This window comes from Doryrhamphus excisus, linkage group LG23 (assembly GCF_037039965.1).
Source record: "Doryrhamphus excisus strain RoL-2023G ecotype Guam linkage group LG23, RoL_Dexc_Guam_v1.1, whole genome shotgun sequence".
NCBI lineage: Eukaryota > Metazoa > Chordata > Actinopteri > Syngnathiformes > Syngnathidae > Doryrhamphus > Doryrhamphus excisus.
Genome location: NC_136379.1, coordinates 10,503,874 through 10,516,008, shown reverse-complemented (window position 1 = coordinate 10,516,008; position 12,135 = coordinate 10,503,874). Strand labels below are relative to the sequence as shown.

Here is a 12,135-nt window from a genome sequence, read left to right as displayed (position 1 = left end):
CATTTCCGGAAACGAGTGTCGCAAGTCAAGAGACTCAAAACAATGTGATATAATTGAGAACAAAATCTAATGACATTAAAAAGTTAAACACAAATAGATAGGTATTTAAACACAATTGAACGACAGAGAAAACACATAATAGATTCAAACAAATAAGTGTTTACACTGAATATAAATACGTAAAACTATTTATGCTATAACTCAAATATATAAAGTAGACAAACAGAAATTATAAAGTATTTCATACTCAATTAGTAAGCATACTGTAACAACAATTAGTGTACAAACTAAATCTGAGTCACGTGTGAATGTTCTTTTCTTAATAGACGATCCGACGAGGGGAGGGAGGTTGCTGGTGGAAGTTGTTCAATAGGAGGCCCGTGGGCAACATTTTTCCTGCGACAGATCAAAACAGTAGGGGGGAGTGTTTCTGTCAAACATCAGCTGCTCTTGTCATGTAGAAAATCTTGACTGGTGTATTTTTTCCGGTATGTACTTAGACACAGCAGAGCGCTCCTGTTCTAGAGGATCTTTTACAAACATAAACATATTGCTTGTGCTTGAACTTCTGATTTTATGTATGAGTACATTATCCATTTGGTGAAGTACAACAGTAAAGTATGACAAGGCCCTGCATCGATATCATGTAGAAAATAAGATGTGCTGAGCACTGAGTAGAACCGTGAGAGACTAGCGCGTCATCTAGCGGTCATATTAGATAATTACACCCCAAAGCGTTTTGATGCAATTGGCAAGTCATGAATGTCAGTTATAATTTCTTTTTTATGAATGGAAATTACATCAAAGTTAATGTTACTGTCAACTGGAATGGTAAACTGTATTAAATACAGAATTGTAGAATTATGTGATCTTTTAAATGTATACAGCTATTGGACATGACCTTAATGTCAGCCTTTGCCGTAATGTATTAAAAGGTTCTGATGAGTGGTGGGGAAAGAGAAATCTTACCTGTATGGATTGTTGAGGACTGGGAAAAAGGTCCACCCAGTCAGCTGAAGAAGTCTTCCCTATGAGAGAATATCAAATTTTCTCATCCTTTTTTTTGGTTTTTCCCTCCCCCCTCACCATGAACACTACTGCCTCTGTTCTGGTACGCCTCACATGCTCTGGCCACAGGGCTTTTCATCCATTGGACATGGTAAACAGCAAGTAAAGCCACATGTAGGTTCAAGTTGAAAGACCTTCAAATTCTGTTCCACTTCATTGGCTGGGCCAGGCTGCAACACCGCCATCAAACACAGAGGTTCAGAAACCATCGCACTACCTGCGTGTTCTCCGCAGCTTCATGTATCCTGGCAAGAAACGTCAAGGTGCAGAATCCAAAGGGCCACCCAGCTTCCCTTCAACAGCTTCCTGGGACTTATGGGGCAGTTCCTGGATGGAGTTGGGTATCTTTGGGTAGAAGTATTACCAGAAAAAATTTCTAAGCAATGTAGTAATCATACATTTGCAGCTTAGGGATATTCAATAGGAGTCTCTGATGGGTGCTCACATGGTTCTCTGAAGGCCAGGACATAGGCGGGTGGTGGAGACAAGAGTTGGAAAAAACAGACCCTCTGGCCCTGGACAGTCGTCTGCATGGAACATCAAGCAGAAATCAAAACAAAGAAAGGCTGAACAAATGGCAAATTTAATAAAAAACAATAAAACCAGAAAAATGCAGTTTTATTGTGATGAGGTGATAGAAAAAGGGGGAAAATACATCCAAAATACATACATACATCCCTTTGTCATCGGAGAATGATAAATGATGCGTTCAATGACCAAACATTCAAAAACTGTGGGATTTGTAATGAATAGTTGCAGTATTGTAATAAAATAATATTTACTGTAATATAATGATTAATTTCTATGTATTTTAATGTTTTGAAAGAGGAATGAAATGACATTGAGTTTGCAATTTGGATGAAATGTTTTATGACTACTGCCCTGTGTTTCAGGTATTGTCATTTGTACATTTCATGAAGGAAGGGTTTTTTTCCTGAATGTTCCCAAATAGGCTTTTTTACTCACAAACATTTAGAATTTAAAACCACTATCATGAATACACAAATCTTATTTTGAGCTGACACAAATAAACAAAAACATGTTTGTGTCAGTGTGAGAGGTCTCACTCGGTCACATTTTCTATTTGCTGAACGTTTGTGGGCGAGTTTAAGAGCTATGCTAATAAGAAAGAACAATAGTAAGACAAAAATATGCTTGCTGTGTGTATTGTTTTAAATAATGGCCCATAGTTCCGAAATTGGTATCCTTTAGATAATACTTGGCGTAATTATCGTTGTAGTTATCGTTTCGAATCGATTTCCACTAGTCCTGACTGCGTGGCCGACAGACACGCTAACCACTCGTCCACTGCGCAGTACCCCGCATACAACATTGTACATAATAATATCAGCAGGTGGCGCTACAGAGCCTTACTTGGGCTAAAGGGCGGTTGTAAAAGTGTTGCACGTTTGATTCCCTTTAGGCATTATTTAGTCAAAGGCAAACGTCACACAGAAGGCCAATTAGATTTGTTTGACAAGTTATTGCTTGGACAAGCATCAGAATATGACAGTTTATATGAGTGTTTGCATAGACTTTTACGATGTACAGAGGAACAATCCACAGGCTTTACTGTGCCTATTATGGCCGAAGATCAATCATTAACGCCACACAAGAAAGGGGGCGGGGCGTATGAAGACGTGACTCTCGCGCTCAAATGATCTGCTTCATCACACACAAAAAAGTCCGAGCGGCACAGAGGCCATCATGGTAAGTCAGCGTCATACTCGGGTGATATGTATTGGAATAACCTTCAGCATTTGTGGCTTTATTTGTGCTGCAGCAGGTTTTCACTTAACCGGCAGGAGTGGTCTCGATGCTTTTTGCTGCAATGTACTCGCCGACAAGTCCATCATCCCTGACGACTTGTGTGCTCTCAGTGTGTCTACTGGTTTCACGTAAGATTTCTTTTCATTTGGACTCCTCTTACAGTAGTTGTTGTCCCACCCGAGTGCATGTGGAAATGCTGAGAGAAGCTTGCTCAGCTAAAGAAAGCCATGAACTGGGGGCCCTCACATTGGAGAGTGCATAAGGGCATATCATAGCAAGGACTAGACACGGTGGAACCATGGGTTGAGCATTCCTCAGTTTTTACAATCCTGATGTGAAACATGAACCCGAATTTCTTTCCCTTTTCTGTGTATTAGGGTTCACCCTAACGTGGCAACGTTGTCAAAGGGTTGTTTTTAGTGGGCTTCATAGTCAAAATAGGCGCATCCCAATGAGAGCATTGCCAGCTCATATTAGCTTGTTTTGTCGTGTTACGGTTTGGGTTATAATGCACGGAAAAGGGAAAGAGATATGTGTTCATGTTTCACATAAGGATTGGGAATGATGGTCAACATTCCACTAAAAGTGTGGTTCCCCTTTAAAGTCACAGAAAACTATATGCAGTAATTCGAACCTGCTTTGCTTCTTCTTTGGATTTTCGCAACAAATGTTGAAATAAGTGATAAGAAGAAGTTCTTTATTTTAAACCCGGTCAGAGCACGTGTTAACGGATACTGTACCAGTGATCAGCTGTTCCACGTTTGTGGCAATGAATAAGATTACTGTCAAGCCTTCAATTAGACCCCTAGGGTCTTTAATTAGCACTGGGTCAGCAGAATAGGCATTAACCAAAAGATGGCAGAAGCTGCATTTGATTCATCTGCGTGCACTTTTAAAATGTTGTGTGAAAGTCATTCCCAGTATGATGGCAACAGTTTGACCCAGGCACACGTCTGCATTATTTGCTTCAACACAAATGAGGTGTACGCCTTCTTTCAAAAAAAAATCAAGCTGACAAAACGTCATGGCATGCACAAGGGGTGCTCCGATCGATCGACCATCAATTGGTATCAATTGGTATCGGCCAATATCAGTGAAGAAGCACAGTATCGATATGGGCGATACTTGCTTTAAAACGCCAATCCCGTCCGCCGATCAGTGCTGCCCCCGCTGCAGCATCCAGAGCAAGCATGTCCGCAGTGCTCTGTCTTTGTGAGAGTGATAGAAGTTTTGCACCCTGCAAAACGTGCATCGAAAAATGTCTCACTGGGGTGGCGCTTTGAAAAGCTTAAATTGGTGTGACATTTGCCAAGAGATGGCCGAGGGTGGAATTGAACTTGTGTCTCTTAGCTGTGAGGCCTGCACGCTAACCACTCGTCCGCCATGTAGCCCTGATTCATTGTTTGATTATTAATTTTTGGATTATAAATTTTGACTTCTTCCCACTATATATATATGCAAACTCAACACAGAGATGGCCGAGGGCCGAAGTTCAATTCCACCGTCGGCCATCTCTGTGTGGCGTTTGCATGTTCTCCCCGTGCATGCGTGGGTTTTCTCCGGGTACTCCGGCTTACCCCCCCTCCCCCATTCCAAAAACATGCTAGCTTCATTGGCCACTCCAAATTGTCCATAGGTATGAATGTGGGTGGGAATGGGTGTTGGCTGGCCACCAGAATGAATATATATATATATATATATATATATATATATATATATATATACATACATACACACACACATACAATAAATACATACAGTATACATGTAAATACACACACATATACTGTATGTAAATAATGCAAATGCAAATATGAGATATAAAAATGAAGTCATCTTTAGGCAGCTAATTGACATGACCTTTTTACACAGAGTCATCGCCTGACATGACACAACCACCAGCAAGTGTGGACACTAATGTGACGTCTACAGGTAAGCTATGCATACAATACCTGCCACATTCATCTATGCTTCTTCTGACGTATAGATGTATTGAATTTGACTTACTCTTACAGAAGTAGGGCCAACGCAGAGGGTTCCTAATAAGTCAACAACAGGGGAGCCTTTAGATATCAACCTGACTCTTGGTATGTCATTCGACACAAGCTGAAACGATGACATAAAGTTAATGTGTTAATGTAATGTATTGCAGCAAATCCTAACAGCTCCTAGAAACACACACAGTGGTTGGAACTGGCATAGCGGGTCAAATCAGTGCAATCTGATTGGATGCTTAGTGAGTGTTCTGAACATCTGAACCTTGGCTATGCACTAGAAAACCAAGCAAACAGTCAGTGGAGTGGCCTTTTATTGTGGCCACCATAAGGCACACCTGTACAATAATTACACTGGCTAATAGGCATCTGTGCATGAAGGATGAATTATGAAAGCTCACTGACATATTTGAGAGACAGGCCTTTTGTGTACGTAGAAAGTCTGACATCTTTGAGTTCAGCTCATGGAAGCTGGGAGGTTGGATTGATCTGTTTGTTGAGTGTACATAGATGTATAGATAGATCTATTTGATGTCCCTGCAGTTCAAGCTGATGTGTTCCTGAGAGTCAACCTGTCACTGACTATGACGGGAAACCACACAAAACCAGAACCGATCATTGAAGAATGGGTAAGACATTTGCAGAAACACATCTTTCAGGACGCAATGCTTTGCCTTCTCATCGAATTATCTCATGCCAAAAGTTGAGAGAAAGCCTGGAGACGAGCGGCAGGACGCTGGTGTTGAATCTTGTCGTAGCGAAGGAAGACAACTGGAGGTTCGTCAACCATGAACTGCGATCGGCTGACAAACCAATTCTAAAATGAGATGCCAATCAGCTGTTATCTCCTCAGCAGATACGGCTGTGCCTTCCATGTTCAGGACTACAGTACAAAGACCATTGAAGAATTGATCATTTTCGTCAATGCCACTTTGATGTCAACAAATGAAAATGGCTCCATTGTCATTGAAACAGTGAAGATCAGACATATATGTAAGTACATATACCTGTTACCGACTGTTAAGACCCAAATGTAGTTACACAACAAATACGTAACTAATGGAGTACGCAACAAATTGTTCCCATAGAACAAAATGTCCATTACCTAACATGCATGCTTGGTTTTGGAATGTGGGAGGAAAAGCGTAGTACCCAAAGAAAAATAGATAGGAAAATAAACAAACTAGTGGTGGACATGAAATCATTCTCCAGCACTAGACCATCCATTCCTCTGGATTTTGTACCAGGAAATCCCCAAGACTCATGCAGATCTGAGTGACAGTGATGAGCACCCAAATGACAAAGGATACTGGTTATCAGTATGAGAGAATACTGGTGACAGTTCACCTGAATCACTGGATGAAGAATGAATCATCCTTGACTTGCTACTTGCAAGTAGCAAGAGTCTCCAGGTTCTTCCATATTGGCCTCAGTGAACAGCATTGGACGTTATGCAAAGTAGTGACAACAGTATGCAAAAGCATAAAACACCCTCAGCTGTCAGCGGTTCATCCTGGTTCAGCACTTGGACAGTTCCTTGGGCGTCCAGCACGTTGGGTCTGTCCAACCACACGGCACTGGTGGGACTCCCTCAATCGCCACATTTAGATGAGGAGTTTTTCTTTTTTTCAAATGGAATCTTTCCGAATGACTTTTCCGCAAACAATGGTATACATGGAAAGGAATATTCCAATCGCTACATGCGCCGCTGTAATCAAACAGAATAGTCAATGGGGCAAGCGCAGTAAAGCGTAAACATCAACATTTGTGGTGTGTCGGTCATGAATGAATGGGTCAAAACAACTAGTTCTTTTTTTGTAAACGGAATGAAGGAGGTCACCGCACCTAAAATACCCGTTCAGTTGCAAATGCTTTTTTTTGATTGACAACTTTCCGTTTGAGCAGGTACAATCGGATTGGGGAAAGGAACATTCCACCCCTGTGAATCCAACTATATGTTCATTCGGATTGGCACTTTTCTTTCGGAATGAGGTGTATACAATGGTTAAATTCTTTTCGTTTGAGAAAATAAATAAATGGGATATTTGGGTCCATGTATACGTAGCTAATGGCAGACGAGGACCTGAAGAAGGGTGGCCGTGGAGTCTGTGAAGTTTGCTGAAGGGGTGATCGCGGGTCAAACGATTTGACAACAAATGTGTCAACCTTTTGAGCAATGCCTCATCCCTGCCTACAATTGATCTTCCGACAAACCTCTGACCATCACTGAGGTCTCCATCACCATCACCAGGAAAGGCTACACACCTAAACCCTCACCACCAAAACCACAAACAGATGTACGCCTTGACTGGCCTTTTCCTGTGTTTGAACTCAAACCAGGAACACTTTGTATCATATCACCAAAAACTAAGCAAGTCTAAGCCTCAAAAAACATGTGTGTTGTTGCACCGTGGTACAAATAAGGTGTGGTGAACGTTTTATATGGTTGGCGTTTTACTGTGCTCAAAGGTCAATGTTTGCTCATTGGACTATGTTGATATGAATGGATATTTGGGCAGGCAAAAGTCAGGAGGCGACTTGCAATGAGCCCGGCACACAGTAGGAATGGGGTTCGGGGTAAACTACGAAGGGCACTGACCATGGCCATGATGTCAGACAAAGATAGGAGATTGAAGTATGAAATAGCAGACTAACAGCAACAGATGTGCCGACACACACAGCTAATACACAATACATTTACAAAGCAATCCAGCAAAGCATGCTGGGGAACAGGAAGCGCTTCCAGTGACGCTACGATATTGTAATAAATCAAGGACAGCCAATTAGCTGCTAACAAATATTGCTTGATGGCAGCTGTGTTTTTCAACCAACCCTGCTCAAATTTTCAGTCTCGTCAAGATGTGTACCACATTTTGTGATGATTTGTAGAGATTGAAGTCAACCTGATTCATGGAGTTTAAAACAACGCCACCATGTGGTGCATTTGTCAGAAAAATAATAGCGTCGGCACACAATAGGGCTGGGCATTTTGCCAAATGTTCATGCTTTTGTGTGCAGCGATTCAGGAGTAGAAGATCGGACTGACAAACAAATGCAGTCATCGGATAAAAAGGATGATAACAAAACTCCAGGGAAATTCCACTTCAGAGATTCTACTGCACAGTGTTTGTAAACATCATCCTGTTTTTATTCTCTTTCAGTGCCACAGAATTGTGACGAGCAAATGATGTCAACAATCTATGGAGAATACTTCTGGCCTGAAACATTCCCTCAAGTCAGTCAAGACATGAGATGTCAAAAGCCAAACTCACAGCAAGCTTTCCGCCTTTGGTAAATAACATTTCAATTCAACTGCAAAAATATTCATGTTTGAAATGTAGTACATAGCACTACATAATCGTATGTCTACGTAGTCTCTCTCGTAATGTTTGTATGGTAATCTTGTATCTTCTTGTAATATTATGACTTTATTCCCACAGTAATATCCATCCATCCATCCTCTATACCACTTATAATATAATAACAGCCTTATTTTCCCAAAATAACGATTTTGACATCATTTCTCCTTTCATATCTATGCTACTAAAATACATGATTTTTCCTCTTATGAAACTTTATTACGGTTCGGCTAGTCCGGGTCTGGATCCCAACGCAGAGAATGACACAAAAATGAAAGCATAAATGTTTCATACAAAAGGTGTCCCGCAAGGGGTACAACATAACACTGCAGAGAAAAATACTAGCAGGGCAAAAAGGCACAAAGTCATAACAACTCTGTTGCTGACAAAAGACGATCAGGAAAAACGAAAAAGGTAAGAGGCCAACCCCTGCTGGGAAGAGTAGTTACAGTGACCAGCAACACCAGTGGCCAGCAACACATACAACATGAGATAAAGTCACACAGGTAAAGTAGCGAACGAGACAGGTGAGTGATTGCAGGCAGGTGAGTGGAGGCGGCTTTGCCCAGGCAGGCGTGGCTTTGCACTGCATCAAAAGGCCTCAGGGCGGCAGCAGAGAGACAGACACAGATCCTGACATTTTTTTTCACAAAATTACAGCCTTTTTTTCTCTGCTGTTTTACTTTATGTTCCTACTATTTTAATTTGCTTCTAAATGTTATCATAATCAGAATGCCCTTTATTGTCATTTTACAAATAGTAGAATGAAATTGCAGCAGCTCCCTTTTTTAGTGCAAGACAGTATGACAGTACAAAATATAGAGATTAGAGGAATAAATAATCAATAAATGCAAAATTATGACTATTCCCATATTCTGATATTATCCCTAGTATATACGCCCAGACACAGTGTTGTGTGTGCCATACGCCATGGGTCGTTAAAGAACAGCCGCAGGCTGGAGATGCTGCCTGGCCACACTTTGGACACGCTTGGTCTCTATGCTGAATAGCCTATTTTTCTGCTGTTCTTTAGTAAGTTACACATTGAAACAGACACAACCAGCTGGTCTGACCCGGACATGACAAGGTGCAGCCCACTTGTGAGCATTCCAGACCTGGAAAACATCACTGTCACCACAGGTAAGCGCTTGAATCACTTCACCAAAGTAGGATGAAAGAAGCTCTGCTTCTTCGTACATGTTGTGTTTGTGTAGGAATGTCATGTTCTTCAGCGTGACTTTCTTACAGTGCTCATGACACCAGAAAAAATGAAAGTACACCTTCATGAAACATTTGCTGCGGTCATAACTAAATATGAGTGAAATTAAGTGCTGATTTTATTTGAAATATAGTCAATGTCAAATGTTTCTTCATCTTCAGTAGGCCTGGATGAAAGAGGAGGCTGTGTTTATGTTTTATTGTTAGTCTATTGCCACGCATCATTTGTAATATGAAGTGGATTGGTTTTTTGAGTGGCGGTCAAGGGCAGGCGCCTGGGCGAACAAGTCCTCGGCGACCAAATCTGGTTCTTGGGACATGTAACGTCATTTCTCTGGTGGAACCGGAGCTTGTGCGAGAGGTTGAGACATTCCGACTAGATATAGTCGGCTGCTGCCGGCTCGTCGAGTGTTCCAACAAAAGCCTTTCCTCTAGGTCAAAGGTCAATGTCAAATTGATTTACATGGCACATTTCCAACAGTTAACTGCCCAAAGTGCTGTAGAGCAGCCAGTAAAACACAAAACACACGTGCATAATAATAAGTCGTACAGCTAAAAGTAAAAGTAAAAACAGTACACAGAATAATGATGCTAATAAAAAATAGTAAAACAATAAGTACAAATAAATCAATTAATTAAAACAATGCAAGCACACAATGCCCAGGTATCAATGCCTCAAGATTGGAGTGCACATGTAATACAGGAAATATTTCAATGGCTGAAAATAATAAGTTGAACAAGTGTTTTGGTGTCATGAGCACTAGAAGCATTTTGGAAATAAACTCAACCATTTCAGCTACATGTTCCGGTGCCCAGATAATGCAGATGAAGTGGTGGGCATCATCGAGGACCTGGTAAACGTCCAGCTCAGCAACACCACACAGATTCCACCTGCCGAATTGAACACGGTGATGGAGAAACTCAAGCAGGTGGTGGATGTCGGCGCCACCCAGCCAGCAGTCAGCAAAAAAGTTTTCCACATTTTCTCCAACATCTTGATTTCAGAGACAGACGTCACTCCGGTGGCTGTCAGGTAACTTTTACAAAAATATATGTACTGTATACGTATAGAAATGGTAGTAGAGGAACAAAATGGATCTCATGCTGTAGGCCGTATTCTGGATGTTGGAATTTGACGAAACAATTAATGGTGAAGTGATGCATTACAGTTTTCTAACCTGCGTGTCTAGAATCAATCAGGTTGTTCACAGACACACACACACACACACACACACACTGATGTTGGTGGAGAAGGCCTGGCTCTCAGTCTCCGCTCCAATTCATCCCAAAGGTGTTCTTTGGGGTTCCGGTCAGGACTCTGTGCAGGCCAGTCAAGTTCATCCACACCAGACTCTGTCATCCATGTCTTTATGGACCTTGCTTTGTGCCCTGGTGCATATTAGTAGTTGGTAGAGGAAGGGGCCCGCTACAAACTGTTCCCACAAGGTTGGGAGCATGGAATTGTCCAAAATGTTTTGGTATCATGGAGCGTTCAAAGTTCCTTTTATTGGAACTAAGGGGCCAAGCCCAACTCCTGAAAAACAACCTCACACCAGAATTCCACCTCCACCAAATTTCACACTCGGCACAATGCTGTCCCAAATGTACCGTTCTCCTGGCAACCTCCAAACCCAGACTTGCCCATCATATTGCCAGGTGGAAAAGCGTGGTTCATCACTCCAGAGAAGGTGTCTCCACTGCTCTATAGTCCAGTGGTGGCGTGCTTTACACCACTGCATCCGGCGCTTTGCATCACCTTGGTGACGTATGGCTTGGATGCAGCTGCTCGGCCATGGAAGCCCGTTCCATGAAGCTCTCTGCGTACTGTACTTGGGCTAATCTGAAGGCCACATGAAGTTTGGAGCTCTGGAGCACCTGTGCAGGAAGTCGAAGACCTCTTTGCATCCGCTGACCCGCCTCCATCAGTTTACCTGGCCTACCACTTGGTGGCGGAGTTGCTGTTGTTCCCAAACACTTCCATTTTCTGATATTAAAGCTGACAGTTGGCTGTGGAATATTTAGGAGCGAGGAAATTTCACGACTGGATTTGTTTCACAGGTGGCATCAGATGACAGTTCCACGCAGGAATTGACTGAGCTGAGAGCGGGCCATTCTTTCACAAATGTTTGTAGAAAAAGTCTGCATGCCTACGTGCTTGGTTTTATAACACCTGTGGCCAGGCCAGGTCGTTAGGATACCTGATTCTGGCCATTTGGATGGGTGAGCTTATACTAAAAGTGTTATTTGGACTGATGGAATTATTCTAAAAGTGAGACAATCTAGCCGGAAGAAGTACTAAGAAATATCTTCTTTCTCTTTGGGCTTTTCCCTTCAGGGCTCGCCACAGCAAATCAATCTCCTCCATCCAAACCTGTCTTCTGCATCTGTCTTTCTCACACCAACTACCCTCCATGTCCTCCTTCACTACATCCATGAACCTCCTCTTTGGTCTTTCTCTACGCCTCCTACCCGGCAGCGTCCTTCTACCAATATATTGACTCTCTCTCCCTCTGGACATGTCCCAACCATCTCAGTCTGGCCTCTCTGACTTCATCTCCAAGACCTCTAACATGGAATGTCCCTCTGATGTACTCCTTCCTGATCCTATCCATCCTGGTCACTCCCAATGAGAACCTCAGCATCCTCATCTCTGCTACCTCCAGTTCTGCTTTCTGCGTCACTTCAAGGTCCAGCCAGAATTTTAGTTTTTCCACTAACAACATTGA

At 42.2% G+C, this 12,135-nt stretch overlaps 1 protein-coding gene across 1 annotated transcript in view; it reads right to left on the bottom strand.

The window, feature by feature from the left end:
* Positions 1-1,067: 1,067 nt before the first annotated feature.
* arhgef6 (Rac/Cdc42 guanine nucleotide exchange factor (GEF) 6) overlaps positions 1,068-12,135 on the bottom strand; it is a 49,689-nt gene continuing 38,621 nt past the window's right edge. Inside the window, exons 26-27 of the mRNA XM_058053121.2 lie at positions 1,514-1,595; positions 1,068-1,413 (exon numbers count right to left, since the gene is read on the bottom strand). The gene's annotated coding sequence lies outside the window, so the exon portion shown is untranslated. The remainder of the gene's footprint in view (positions 1,414-1,513; positions 1,596-12,135) is intronic.